This window comes from Rhinolophus sinicus, linkage group LG01 (assembly GCF_036562045.2).
Source record: "Rhinolophus sinicus isolate RSC01 linkage group LG01, ASM3656204v1, whole genome shotgun sequence".
NCBI classification, from domain to species: domain Eukaryota; kingdom Metazoa; phylum Chordata; class Mammalia; order Chiroptera; family Rhinolophidae; genus Rhinolophus; species Rhinolophus sinicus.
In genome coordinates, this window is record NC_133751.1 from 67,915,581 (window position 1) to 67,931,051 (window position 15,471).

The following is a 15,471-nucleotide window of genomic DNA, read 5'->3' on the forward strand; positions in this document are numbered from 1 at the left end:
GGTGAATTTTGTTGAAAGTTGGAGGAAAATCTATTCCACCCCTTTAAGAGTACCCAAAAGGGAAGGGAGAACTATTTTTCGTTCAACAAAAAATTTTAGAAGCCTTTTTTCCCCCAGCGGAGAACTCCAAAACAGCTTTGTCTCAGAACGTTAAACTTGGCATGGATAAGAAATGTGAGTTTTGCTTTGTTTGAGGAAATTTGTTTTTGAAACAACAATGTTATAAATATTTTTAAGTTGCCTGCTGAGCATGCGCTGTATCTGACTTTATTCATAGTTTTAAACACACACCAAAGTGCAGTCTTCTGAATGGCCACAGGTAAGGCTGTTGATTTGTATGATCTTTCTCAGAGCCACCTTCAGTGAGTCTTCTCAGTTTTCCAGAAGGGAAAAGAGTGAGAGCTGAGTGTAGACCTGGACTCCCTTCTAAAAATCATAGAGCAAGAGTAGATTCCCCCATTAAGGCTTGCACATTACACTTAGGGTAAGTACTATTCAACTTTCCTTTCTTATAGGAGTCGCCTGCCTTAACTTTTCAGCATAATACTAGCAGAGTAAATTTTTTTTTAACTCAATGAGGTATTTGACTGAAGTAGAAAATTTGTAGATTTTTTTAAGGGCGTCTATTGTGCATAAATTTGGGGATACGAGAATTTGCCAGTGAAATGATAGCAGCTCTGTGCTTACAGAGCAAAGATGTGCTAGTCTGAACATGCCTGAGCTCATCTGGAATCGAAAGCTAAATCTAGGTGGGCCTGTAATAATACCAGAAAGGGAACACATGTATCTTTTGTGCAACCTTCTTTTTTTTCTTTTTTTTTAAGCCAGGCATCCAAAGGGAATGACAAAGAATTGGGTTCTCTCTTATTTAATAAGTAGTCATACTTTGCTTCTGGAGACATATATTTCCAGTTGTTTTGTTTTGTTGTTGTCATCACTGTTGAAGTATATTCTTTCTTGTCAGTGATTGTTAACACTTTTCATTTTTCAGAATGCTTTATTTCCATTAATTCGTTTGATGTTTCCTCACTTGGTTACCTTTCTCACGTCTGCGATGACCCTCTGAGGCTGTGCAATTCTTATTGATTCTTGCCAGAATATATTTATTCATTAGCTGTTTGTTATAGTTATGGTAGAGGTAATCTCGTTTTTCAGGCCTTTATAACAATCCAAAATTTTTTTCATTTCGAGGTGAAATTTCTCAGTTATTCTTAACTCAGAACTCAACTTGTCTTGCAAAGGCTTGAAGAAAATCCAATTAACCATCTTTAGAGAACTAAATGTTCTAATAAATGCAAATGAATTTTTTACAATATACATATTGATATGCAATGCTTTTCTAATTTGTTTTTCCCATACTTTAAAACAGTACCTGAAAATTAAATGTATTTTTTTTAAAAAAAGGGAAAGAAACCTGCCAGGTTAATGCTGATATTTTAAATGCCCAGTTTAAAATAATTCAGTTTTTATTTCTATGCATGTATTACCTTTCAAAGTCATTCATTAATGCTTCGTGCAGATATACGTATATATATGTATAATATATATATGCACACAGAGAAATGACTCCACTTTACATTTATATTAATTCTATTTTTACATAAATGAGGGTTAGCATTAATGCAAACTTTTATTTATTTTTTTTATTTTTCTGTAATTTAAAAATCCAATTAATTGTTGCCTCCATCTGATTATTTAATATATGTATATACTTATTAATATCTATTTGTAGTCTAATAATTTATCTTAATTTATAAAGTATTTTTATAAGTCTTACACACTCCCGAATATTACGCAGCTATATTAACGTTCAAGTTTATATTAACGTTCAGATTTATTCAGATACAATTTGCTTGTTCCGTATCAATTACTGTGTTTTTTTTTTACTTTCCCAATCTATAAAGACTGTGACGGTTTTTTCCTATATGTGATTTCTATATGTCTTCAGTATTCTGAAGAAGAAACTTTTTAACCTTGTAATCTCCTGAAAAGCTTTCAAACAAGTGGGAGAAGTATTTTTACCTTGCTACTCCCTGGTCTGTCTGTCACTCACTGTACTCACCACCAGCAACCCTGAAAAAACAACAATAATAAACATGATAGGATAATTTTTTCTGATCACAGAACCGGGAAATACCAAAGGAAATTGTGGCACATGAAGGAAAGTGCCAAGAGCTTCTTCAGTAAGATCAGCTGTTTTCGTACTTTTTTTTTCTTTCCTGAATTGTGTTTGTGACTTTTTTGGCTTGCTAAAGTACACCCCCATCATCTTACGAAGCCACAGCAAATTCCCAATGCCACAACAACACTATGCAGCTGGGAAGAGCCCCGAAGAGCTTGATCCTGGGTGGCAGCAGACTTCCCTAGCAGGGATGCAAGGCAGGAGGAGTAAGTAGGCTGCTCTTCTCTTTGCTTCTTACCTGGGCTGCTCAGCTGGCCAGGTAGAGTGATTTTCTTTCTGTCATTTTTTCCGTCAGCTATCTGGGGCTTTTTCTTCAATCAATCACCAGTGGCCTTCTACATCTTTCCGGGGATGATTTACGTAGCAAAGCATCCCATTCTTCTTTTATATGGAAACATGGAAAGCTTTGAAGATTGGGAAGGGCAAAGGAAAGAAATTCAGGGTATCTGGGAAATATTCAGTAAGGTGTCAGAATCAGAGCCGGGTTTTTTTGTTTGTTTGTTTTTTTGTTGGTTTCTTTTTTTTTTTTTTTTTTTTTTTTTGGTCTGTAACTTTTCTATTCCCTCCAGAGTCTCTGAGAGGTTGAAAGTGGTGAATGGGATAACTTAGGATAACTATAGGGTGCAAACGATGATCTAACTGATTCAGTAGATGGAGCTCTTCCCCCTAAGTCTGTACTTACATTAACATCCCACTCTAATTTGTGGGGCTCTCAGTTTTAAGGTGTGTCATACTACACATGTAAAACCGAGGGTCTAGATGGCCAGAGAAGAGATTTCCTGGCAGTTCTCAAAAGAGATGTAGCATTTGTTCTAAAACACAAAACATAGTGCAGGAAGGAAATAAAGATGGGTGGGAAATGAAGTTTACATATCTAAATTTCTCCCTATCTGTTGATGTTCTTAAGTATGAAGTTAAAGCCTAGCACTTACTGTACAAGTGATTATTACTGGAAATGTAGAAAAATGTATGGAACTTACAGAATTTTGGCTGTATTTGTTGCAAATCTTTCAGGGTACCTGACCTGTGCAGATCTCCGCTCATCCAATTCTGCAAAGGAATCTTAATACTGTGGTGCAATTGTTTCATCCAATTAGTCTAGCGAACCTGGCTGAAATGTTACAAATTCTGAATTGTGGCAGTGCAGAGAGGGGCAAAGCAGCTGTGCTAGTAAGGTACCTGTAGGGAAGCCAAAATATTTTCAGCAATAACTGAAAATAGATCTCCAGTATCTGTTTTAATGTGAAAAGAACTACTTGTTTATTTTTTTAATTAATTGAAATGAATAATTGTCATAAAATTCATGTCAGTGTTATATTCTCAGTACCAAGAAAGTAAGTTTGATTACATCCCTCCCTGGTACCAGGAGGAAAAATATATGCATACTGTATGTATTAAATTATCTTCCTTAGTGGAATGTCTTCTCACAGATTGGAGATATTACTGAATATCTCTTGTTAAATCTTGATAAGATCATTTGGCCAAAGTAGAACTGGGCTTGGCTTTAGTACCATAAGAAATAGCATTTTTAAAGGACTTGGATTTCCTTTGCATACCACGTGTCTGAGTCTGATACGGTCCAGGAAAATAGAGAGGATGAGACAAAATTATTCCTAAGCAGCCGCCGTAGGCCAAACACTGAAACAGTGCCAACCTGGACCAATCAGGCTGGCTTCTCAGTAGATACATGCTTTTGTCAAACACTTACACGAAGAGAAAGAGGGAGAAAGCCCTTGCAATTTTATTCGTATGAATGATTCTTCACTAATTCCAATAAAGTCCATCGTAGTAAATTCAGTGATTTTTATTCTTTTGTAAAGCAGACACTGTAAATTTGTTGTCCAGCTAAGGATCTCTAAATGTTGCATTCTGACATCTTTTAAACAAAACTAGCCTTTTGAATTTAACCGAGTGAAAAACTTCTCACAGAGAGCAAAGAGTAAAATTGATGGAAACTCAAAATCAATTCCAAACCCATTTCTGGCATGATGAGAATAACATTTGTGCTGTGTTTAAAGCCGTTTAAAACAAGAAAATGATAAAATGATCAATATACTTACAGCCAAAAATAACCAGTAGAGAATGATCTGTGATCCATTCCCAGACCTGAAACCCTATACTTCTGATTGAACATGAAAATAGACGAATATGTCTTTTATAAGGTGGCATTATAAGCCTTATGATATAAAGCAATGATGAAATGCCAAGGTTTCAACTCTATTTATGCTATGTATTCAGAGTTTAGCCAAACAAAAATGCCTAGACTTAAACTATTATAGAATTATTTGCTTGTATATACCCTGACCATAGAAAGAGCAAAAGTTAAGTAAGATATAGACTGTCACAATGAACTACATTGCCACTTCACAGTCTGTGTACTCTCTTTATTTTTAAAAAAAGGAAGAAAGGTTTAAGCTGCAAGCAAAAATGTTTTAGGCTATCGCTGAACGTCAGTGAATTAGTCAGTGTGGAATAGACTGAATATTTCTTTAAAAATACTTGGACTTTTGACTAATTTATTAAGTTCAGTACACACATAAATATAAATCATGCATGTTTTATGCTTATTCTGCAATAGATTGAAAGACTAAGTTGCCACTAATAAATTTTGCAACTTAAATTTTGAATTGAAGGTCAGTAAAATACCACTGTCCCAGTTTACAAAAACCTGTCTAGACTTAAGATTTTACCCCAATGAATGATTTTTTTACCAATTTTTCCAGAGTCATTTGATAGGCTAGTTATTTATTGATCAGATAAAGTAAAATTGTCCTTCTGGATGAAGAAATCCTAGCTGAAAAATTAAAATGACAACAAATTGCATAAGCACATTTAATTGGGTTGACCTAAGGCACAGTAGGAATGATGATAATTCTAATAAGCACTGTGACGGTGTAACTACAAAACAGGCATGTGTGATTACATCAGTAAGAATGAACTCAGTGGGCAAGGTCAGAGGGGTGAGACACAAGAGCGGTGACAGAGTGGGGGCTAATGAGAAAAGTTACTGGAGATGTATGAAGCCTGTGGCTGGCTGCAATATGAACAGATACTCAAAAGAAAAGTCAATCAATTTTAAAAGTAGATGGATGGGCAACACTTTTCCCTATAGGATATAATTGACCGTAGAATTCAGTTTTGCAAAGAGCTATAACAATCTCAGAAGCTCCGACTGTCCAGTGTGATAATAATTGTAAAGGGCTGTTATGACATCTGCTTAAAGAGTCATATAAGTGTAATTGTTATAGGAACTTCTTATGCTATTATTTGAAGTTGAAAAGCTCTACTTTATGTGTCGACAAAGCAAATGTCAGCATCATAGATTCATAATCATTGCATCTTAGAGCTTGAAGGAGCCTTAGACATCTCAATGTGGGTGAATGGGTTAGCAAACTCTCCAGAAAAGAATATTGGAATATCTGGTGTAGGACCATGTAACATTTGAAAAAAATATATACATATTTTATGTATTACAATGATATATTTGGAAAGCACAATTTAAGAGAAAAGCTTAAAAAACAGAGAAAGTAAAGCTCCACAAATTTATCTTGACTAGTGGGGCTGTACATTGGATTCTGTGAACCAGGATTCTAAATAGGGAAGAGTGGCAGAATTTACAGAAAAGCACAAGGTTTTGTTTTCATCAAAAGGGGCAGGGGGTTTAACAGATTAAAAAATGCTGTTTGGGCTGAGACATTCACTTTGCCAATAAGAAAATTTAAACCCAGAAGTGACAAAACTTCCTCAAAATGTGAAAGGCAAACTGTACTACAACTCAAGTTTTTTAGCTACTACACCACATGTCTGACCCCTAAAACAGATTTATAAAAATGAAAAGTGGATGATATTTTAGAAGTAATTGAATAAGAGAGCAATTGAATAGAAACCTTGAGGTTTCAATTTCTATACCAATATCCCCACCTTAGACAGGGCAGGAGCAAATATGTGTGGTAAGGATAAGGCATTCTGGGAAAGGTAAGAGAATGCACCCAGATCATGAGCTCCCTGGATACCCTCTGCTGTTAACACTGCTCCCCTGACCCCCGCAGTCCCTCCAAGGTGACCTTGTATCTCATTTCTCTTCTTCCCTCTTCCCTTACTTAAAAAACAAAAACAAACAAACAAACAAACAAAAAACACCACAATTTTTGAGAAATTGCAGTCAGAAGATCTTTCAGAAAGACATCCCTCACTTAGAAATCATCCTATACGGATCAGTATATCTTATCTTATTAAGGTATAAGTTCTAAGCAGAGGGTGCTGATTCAACAAGTTGGAACACATCACAACCTGGTACTGCTCGTTTCCTAAGCTTGCACCACATGCGTTATCACATCCCCTGGTGTTTCCAAATAGAAGCAAATTCTGTCTCCTTGATTTCTACAATACTCTAGATGTTCGTGGCTCTTGTCATATTCTGTCGTACACATTAGCCATTTGTGTGTTTACTTGTAATGTAAGGAACTTGTCTGTGTCATCTTAGGCAATGCCCTTAATTTCACTGGGGCTCCCTTTCCACTGCTGTAAATAGGAAAATGATAACTACCTTGCTGAGATACTGTAAGAATTCGTGAAAAGGAATATAAAGTGCTGAGCACAATGACCTGCACATGGTCACCACTCAGTATCATTCTTGCTGCTGCTACTACTATTAATTAATAGCCCTTTGCCACTCATTCTTTCCCAGCAACATTCTTCTCGAGGTCATAGATTGATCTTACTGACTTCAATATCTCCTCAAGAAACAAACAAAATGACTTACATACAATAAAAATATATTGAATCTTTTTTAATAAAAACATATTGAATCTTTTTATGCAAGTCCATCGGTCCTGTGACTTCCTTAACAAAATCCTTAAATTCTTTCCTGGAAGTTCAGAATAGGGGAAGGTCGTGACCAGTGCCAACGTACGTACACCATAAAAGATACCCCTATTGCTCCCTGTAGACAGTTAGGGCCACCCTCTCTTTCCAGTTCCCAAGAGACCCTCCAACCGCTTAGGATTGCTCTTTGCAGCATCCCCAGAAGTGTCAGCTTGTAGTTCTGGTTCATGTGATTAATGAGCTTGTTATACCTCTGTCTGTAGCCTGAACTAGAAACTTTCACTTTGGAGAGCAGGTCAAGATATCGAATTTAATTTCAGTTGCATCTGTTATAAGCCAATTGTGTATTCATTACATTTATAGATTCCCTCTCCAGCCATATATTTTCATGGCTGTTGAGAGCACCTGGATCTGTGTTGAATGTCCTTAGATTTTACGTTGGGGACCTGAAAATTAGGCAGTGAGACATTTTTGATAGCTAGCTGTCATCTTTGGCATTTCTTCCCTTTATTGTCTAATCTGGCCTGTGTGAAGAAGGGGGCAAGTATAGAATTTTCTCTAACTTGAGTACAGCATGCTAATTCTGTATTATTGAGGTTTATGGTCAAAGCAGTTCATCCGCACATTTTTGTTTTTCCTCTTATGCAACCACATTCTGTGGAAATGGGAAACCTCTAAAAACTGCAAATGATAAAATAAGTTGAGGCATGTCGGAGTAGAGATACAGCCTTAAATGTACAGGTTCGGCTGTAGGCGGGACGGCATACAAAGTGGACTCGGGGTGTACATGGATCTTGCTGGTCCTCCAAGGTCACAGTGAATCGTGAGATCATGTGGCCATGGCCAAGGAGAGGCCGACAGCAGGATGTGTTCAAGTCAGGAAGAACGTTGCACCTTAATCAGCCAGAAGTTGCATTTATTTGAGAGTGAGCTAGTATTTGTGAGGGGAACAAGGTCACATTTAGTAAAACTGGCAATTCAGTAAAGGGTTCTGACTTGGCCAGGGTAATGGTATTGGCATGAAGGGAAGAAAGTTTTGCAGATTTCTGCGTGTGCACTTGCTGTTACTGGTGTTCCTAGTGGGTGGCTGGCTGAATCATTCTGATGGCATTCAACAGGAACCAGCTGCTGAGAATATTAAAATGCAAGCGTTTAGTCCTCTAGAGAGACAGTAGCATCTGCAGAGTTTTCCTATCTTGATAGTACAGATAATCCCAGGGAGCATTCTCTAGTAGTTTTAACTCTCTATTCATTTATGCATTTTCTTTTTATCGTTATTGTCAGTATCTCACGTTCTAACTGCAGAGAAGAGTGCCTGAGTCCACACCAGGTTGTAGAGACAGAGAGTGAGCACTTGGCCATGGATATGGTATCGCCTCTTGGGCTTTACCTTGAGTTATGATTCTCAACAGGAGAAATCGGCCTCTCCCTCCCTTGGCCTGTCTTCATAGCCAAGAGCCACCCATGCTCCTAGTCCTCAGTGCACAAGGAAAGGCCTCGGACTTCCCCACCCTCAATAAACACAGGCTTCTGGGGAGCTTTCCTTTTTCGTTTGTCAAACTTGTGAATTTGTTGCTTTCCTAGTGTGGCTCGTCGTTGTTTTTGTTTTTGCTTTTTGAGATAGCATCAACAGTTGGGGGAGAGTGAGTGCGGCAAGGAGGTTTGGCCTCGGTAATCTACTAGGTCTTTTCCACCTCTAATATTTATGAATAATGTATTGAACTGATGGGAAAATGTTGAATATGTTCATTATGAATTATATTCACTGGTGTGTTGCCTAGAATATAAAAGAGCAAAGCAGTTGGAGCATAACTAGTTTCTCATAATAAATGCACGGGTACGACAGAGCTTTGTGTCCTGTCCGATTCCACCGTGTGTCATCCCCAAACACACGCTCTACATGTCTCAGTGGCACCTGCAGACCAGGTACCTGATGAGATGAGTTGGGTGGAGTCTGGGTCCTAAACAGAAGCAGCTTTCTGGAAGGTATTGAGAAATCACTGAAGCCACTTTCACCTGGCACACGTTACTCGGGGAATATTATGCTGCAGGGGTCACAGTTCTTATCATCAGAGAAGGAACTCAGAATTCTGTCCCTTTATTTAAAAAGAAAGTTAAGTATGCATAATTAATTTGTTGGCAGTGTTCTATTCTGATATAAATGGGTAAGAGTGGCAGATATTTCAGAATAAAGTAACTTACGTTTAGCTTCAAAATTCACTGTATGTTTCTCTGTATTGTTCTCTTTCACAATTATATTTTGTTGAGGATTTATTAAAACAAAATTGTGTTTCTTAAGCATTTACCAGATAACATTGGGAAACATTAGCCAGAAGCATGACAAGAGGCAGGAAATCTAGGATTTCTTTTTAATTCACACAAATAATCAACAAAATAAATAATAAAGAATTAAAATAATACTGAAATAGTTTTTCCCTGGCCATACAACAGTTGGGCCCATTTTTAATCAAACACAGCACTGGCAGTGACATGCAGTATGTACCAAAATAGAGAAAGACTCTTTAAGGTCGAGAATTACAGGATGCAGCCCTAATGTACAGTAGAGAACAGATCCAAGTAGAAGCTGGTCACAGAGGGTGCAGCCGACAGCTCTGGCCCTGGTGGTCCCAGGAGGTCAGCAGGACATTGATGAGGGAGTCCTGCCTCAGGGAAGCCTTTGCTCGTGTCACTTCACAGCCCATGGACTAGCTCTTCTGAAAGGGGAGTCTGAGACTTCACATGTACCAGTATCAACTTCCACAGCGACATTAACGCAAACTCACCGTCCCAGCATTATTTATCATTATTGCACATCAGAGGTGATTTCTTTTTCTGATATTTTGTATTAGAATACAGCTAACATACAATATTATATTAGTTTCAGGTGTACATCATAGTTATTCAACAGTACCCACCTAGCCCTACACATAGTTGTCACCACATTATTGATTATATTCCCTGTGCTAAAGAAGTGATCACCGTGATGAGTCCAGCAACTGTCTGACACTGTACCACGCTATCACAATATTATTGATCTTCCCCCCACTTTTAAAATTTTCAATTAGAGTTGACATTCCATATTATTTTATATTGGTTTCAAGTGTGTGGCATAGTGGTTAGACATTTATATAATTTAGGAAGTGATCCCCCTGACTAGTACCCACCTGTTACTATACATAGTTTTTCAGAGGTGATTTTTTTTTTTTTATGCTCTCTTAAGAGCTAATACCCATCAGAGCCTATAAGAAACAAGTATAAAGTTAAAGCAACCACGTTTATCAATAGTTTATAATAATCTCTGAGGAGAGGAAGAGAGAAGGAGAGAGAAAGTACAGGGGAGAAAGAAAAAGTAAAATCTTTTTTCAGGAAATTGCCTTGCCCACCATTTAGATTAGGTCACTCAGAAACAATAATGGCTGCTGCATTGCAGAGCGGTATGACATAAGGGCAGAGGTGGCAGATTTTTTTTCCCAGCTCTACCCTTCCTTACAGGACACATCACTGAGCCTGTCTATGTAATAGTGTATTTGTCAAATAAATAGAAAACCATCTATCCTCATCTCATTCACAGCGGTATTGCTAAGGCTGATTGTGCACACGTATATAAATGTATATATTAAAGCTATCTATTTACAGCAGGGGAGAATGACTTAAAAATAAATGAATCAGGATTTTATGTATGCGTCTGTTGTGAAGGTCAATCACTTAAAAAAAAATTAAATCCTCCTCTGCTAATTACTAATTGTTAAAACACTTGAAAATAATGACTGAGCCTGTGTCATCTCTGTGAAATGGACAAATTTTTCAAATTTAATCATGATTATAGAGATTCAAATATATATTCGTCTGCTTACGGACTCTAGGGGCCTTACTCAAGGGAGTACGAACCTATTAAGCAAAAGAAAAGATTCGCTTTGCCAATAGATACCTTTTTAAAAATCCTAAATCAATGTCTAGTATCAAAGTATAATTGTGGCTGTAGGAGTGAACTGGGTCTCTCCATCAGGCACGTATATTGTAGAAAATAGGACAACGATAACGTCATAAGGAGAGGATGGGCTTCAGCCTACAAACATCCTTGGCATCTGCCCAGGCTACGCTCTGTCCCAACGAGAATCAGGCTCAGTATATATAAAACCCCTAAGATCTTTGGAAAAGAGGCCATATTTATCTACTCCGTACTGCTGTTATTCTTTTGATGTTCATCTTGGCTGTTTAATCTCTGCTTTCTATATACGGTCCTCAGTGGAATGGTAATGACATGAGGAGGGCAGGTGAAGATAAATGAATGTGATTTTTTAGACATGACGGTTACCCTCTAATAGCTTTTCTCTGCTCCATTCCAAACATCCATGAAAGAGAAACTACGCGTCCATGGAGAGTGAAGTCATAGCTCCAACTTAGCATGAGAAGAGGAGAGAGAGGGAGCAAGCGTACTGTTAGTGAAACAAGTGAGTTTCTACTGGGCTATGAGCAGGTTCTCCTATTTCCTCTATTTTTTTCCCAAACTGAAAAGAGTTATTGTGGTAATTCACCTGTGCTTCTGAGCCTGTGTGCACATGCCCAAGACCTGCTCCAGGTAAGGCCAGAAAGAAATCAGGGACAGGACTTGCATCCAGGAAACTCAGCTTCTTTTTAGTAACGTCTGCTTGTGTGGTTTGGTTTTTGTTTTGTTTTGTTTTTTTGTTTTCAGGGAAATTTGTGTTTTTAGAAAATAGGTTTCAATTCACAGACGTTGATATCCTGGGCATCTTTAGGTTGTGACAGAAGCGGGGATTAGTAGTGGCTGTGACAAATGTGGCAGAAGCCAGTGCGGTTGCAATCTATCAGACACATTGGCAGATCCTGGATTTTTCTGATCCTTCCTGCGGAATTCAGTGGCCTCCTGAACCTCGGGAGACAGAGTTAACAGAGAGCGGTGGTGCATCTTCCTAAATCTTGGTCTCGGTAATGATGTGACTGAAATACCCTGGTAAAAACAATAAGTAGAATCAGGACCACCTTCCTGGACACACAAGCCGGGCAGGTGCCCAGGTCCCCGCTTACAAGGGCCCTGGGCTTGCTTTAATGCTCTGCTGGTGCTGCCTTGAACTTCCTAATGATTTTTTCATAAGGGGCCCACATTTTCATGTTGCCTTTGAGCCCCACAAATTATGCAGCCAGTCCTGCCTGGAATTCATCTTTCCCTGGCATGCCAGCTAAAGGTATCAGTCACATGTCTTTTCCTACTGAAAATGATCCTTTTTTTCGATTCCTCAGAAGCTAATTTCTGTTAAACTCTGGAGATTTCTGTCCATGCAGTGTGGTTAAGAAGAACCCATCTCTCCTTCCTTCCTCCAAACACCTTGAGATGATTATAATCAAGATGGTCTTGATTTGTAATCAGAAACTCGGGAGTTGTCTCAGCCAAGTATTTCTTGCTAGAGGTTAATACTTGGGAGAAATGGTGTGGTGGTGAAGCCTCTGCCCTTTGCTGGATAGTTAAAAATAGGCTTCAACCATTAAATTGAAATTTTAAAAAGAACATCTAACGTCCAGGTTATCTTAGACTAGGACTTTCAAAGCATTATCATACACGTAGGTGTATTCTAAAAATAAGTGGATCTCCTGCCCTGGCTTTCTGTTCTTCTCGGGCTCCCACCATGGCTGCTGCTACCTGTGTGTTCTGTGTCCTGCTCATTTTCCCTTCTGCCTTGAGCTCATATCAGTCCTTCCAGCCTTCTTACTCAAAGTTGGTCTTGAGAGGAGAGAGTTCCTCTCTGCAGTCTACAGATGGCATCTAATGAACCTAATTCTTGCTAAGTTTTGTACTGTGCAAACACACTTCCCCTGCCACCACCTTGATGAGTGTGAATGACAGAATTGTAGGGTCTGGATTAGATCCCACAGAGGTTCCTGGGCCTGCCCACTGTGGCCGTGTATTAGAACCAAGCCTTCACCGGAAGAATCCAGGCCTCCTGACTCCCAGCCAGATTGGCTTTTGATGGGTCAGGACATGCTCAGCAATCCTGAAAGATCCATTTGACATGACTGGCGCAGAAGCCAGTTTTTAAGCACCCGACCAGGAGGAGGAGGAGGACATTTGCTAGAGGAACTAGAAGCTGGGAGAGAACCTGACCGGCCACCAGAAGCTGTTAGGTTGGTGCAAAAGTAGTTGCGGTTTAAGAGGTTGAAAATAATTGCAGAAAGCGCAATGACTTTTGCACCAATGTAATAGTTCGCCTCTCTGAGGCTACACAATACTTCCCACCACTAATAATGTCTCCAGGATTATTGGGAGGATCCAGAGCGCTGCTCACCTAACACAAAGCCTCCCTCGCAGCAGACACTCAGGAAGAGTTAGGTAGCTCCTTCCAGCACGCCCCCCTCCTCCTCTACGCTCTTCCACACACCTGTTCTTCCTCCTCTAAGAAAGGAAGGGAAGCAAGAGGGATCTAACCAAGAGGTGCCAGACTGTGTAGCCTTTGTGAGTTTAAACTGTAAGTCAGAATAGCCCGTCTTTGCCTGCACCAGGTAGGCTAAAGTTTGCAAGTTTTTAAATCGCTGCTGACCTCCTATCTGGTGACAGCACAGCCATGACACAGCACAGGGGTCACAGCATTACTCATCTCCCAAGGGATTTTTCAGCGGTTCACCAGCTGCACACAAGGCCCAGGGCAAGCGCTGCGAAGGAGATTTAGTCCTTTTCAGCCATGGCCCCTCCCATCCTCCTCTGCTCTGCCTCCAGGGCCGAGAGTCCTCGTGTTAATCTGATTCTCTCCCAACCAACCACCCCTGTTCCAAAATTATCCCTATCCCTTCTCCCAGCTCCAACTCAAAACCACTTTACACTCAGGCAACGCCTCTTAGGGTAGAAGTGATTAGAGCATGAGGCATGAATGACTTAACCCCCCTGTGGGATGTTTGCATCTCAGAAGAAGTGTTGGAAATTGAAATGTACCTCATTAACAAGGGGGCTTTGCGCCTTGCTTACTGTAGGTGGCTGTCCCTTCAGCCAAACAAGTCTGCATAGAATCAGCCAGGTTCTGATGCAGCTGTACCCCACCCCCTTCTTTATATTTGGTCATATATGTGATATGAACTCAGAAAAGCAAACTTTTTTCCTCGGAGAGAGAGGGGGGAAAAAATGTAGGTTTACACAGTGAATAATCAAACCCTGGGCGACTGCAGAGGGTCTCTCTTACAAAAACATGCCACAGCATCATTTTTTTTTAAATATGAAAATAAGTTTCTATCTTGGATAACCAAGACCCTAATGGGTATAGATATGAAAGTAGTGTGAATAAGTTTAAAATCCAACTGCTTTGCAATAAGTCACGGCTCCTACCTCCGGTGAACTCTGAGCATTCTGCACATTTGAATACTCAGTCATTTTGCGTTTCCTCTTTTCACAGGGGAGAGTATTCAAGTCTAGATGGGACAGGACTTTTTTTCCTGGTCACCCAACTCACCTGCAGAGCTGCGTGTGGGGCCCTAGGGGAGTAGCTTTTATATCCTACAGTTGGGGAGCTCCTAAGAGCTCCCCCATCCACTGCAGCCCGCTTTCCCATCTTCTTGTCGTTTCTCCTCACCACTGTTTCCCTGAAAATAAGACCGAGTCTTATATTAAAGTTTGCTCCAAAAGACGCATTATAGGGCTTATGTTCAGGGGATGTCCTCCTGAAAAATCATGCTAGGGCTTATTTTCCAGTGAAGTCTTATTCTCAGGGAAGCACAGTAGTTGTTGCTCCTGCAATGTGAGAGAGAATGTTAGCAGGAGAATCAAAGGGAGGCGAAGGAGCATTAAGGGAACATTAGTAACTATTGAAAAGACATTTTGACCTATTTCTGAGTTATCAATGTAATAGTATTTGTTGCCAGGAAATGCACCGACGGCTGGCGGGTGGGAGGCTGGATTGCACTAGCAGCCTGCTCTCAGGGGCCCTCCAGTTACAGGAGGTGGTAATTCCAGTTAATAAAAGGGTGAACTTCAAACACATTTTAACCAAATCAAATTGTAGCGGGAAATATCATATTACTGACGTTCAGGCCGACTCACAGCTGGTAACATTAGTCAGTCTATAGGCCCCAAATTCTGACTTTTCAGCATTTTCAGATGAGTTTCTGGCACTGAGAGAGTTCCCCAGGCACATTGTTATGTAGGAAGAGGAGATTTTTAACTAACGTAGGAGCTAGCATAAATGAAAAGAAAAATTTTTTTTTTCTTGTTAGACTTCGGTATAAGATTGTCAGCTATTTAAATAATATGTTACCAAGCCAAACTTCAGGTGGCTGATAGGAAATCTCCTAGAGCCAAGGAGTTTTAATTTTTTTGTTGTTGTTTTGGTTTTTTTCTATGACATGTTGGCAAATGATAAAAGTGATTCACTCTGCTCACCAGAGATGCTGGGCAGAGTTCCGCCAACACTGATTTCATGCCATGAAAAGCACAAGGCGTGGTGAAGAGCACAGGCTTTGTGTCCTGG

General features: G+C 39.6%; 1 protein-coding gene across 24 annotated transcripts in view; it reads left to right on the forward strand.

The window, feature by feature from the left end:
- ZBTB20 (zinc finger and BTB domain containing 20) overlaps nt 1-15,471 on the forward strand; it is a 779,143-nt gene that overhangs the window by 643,465 nt on the left and 120,207 nt on the right. For 2 of the 24 annotated variants that reach the window (XM_074331599.1, XM_074331608.1), the window contains exon 1: nt 388-484. The exons of 21 other annotated variants lie outside the window; for them this stretch is intronic. The gene's annotated coding sequence lies outside the window, so the exon portion shown is untranslated. Of the gene's footprint in view, nt 1-387; nt 485-2,283; nt 2,389-15,471 lie in introns of those variants that run through there. One more of the 24 variants, XM_074331600.1, reaches the window with a different exon arrangement.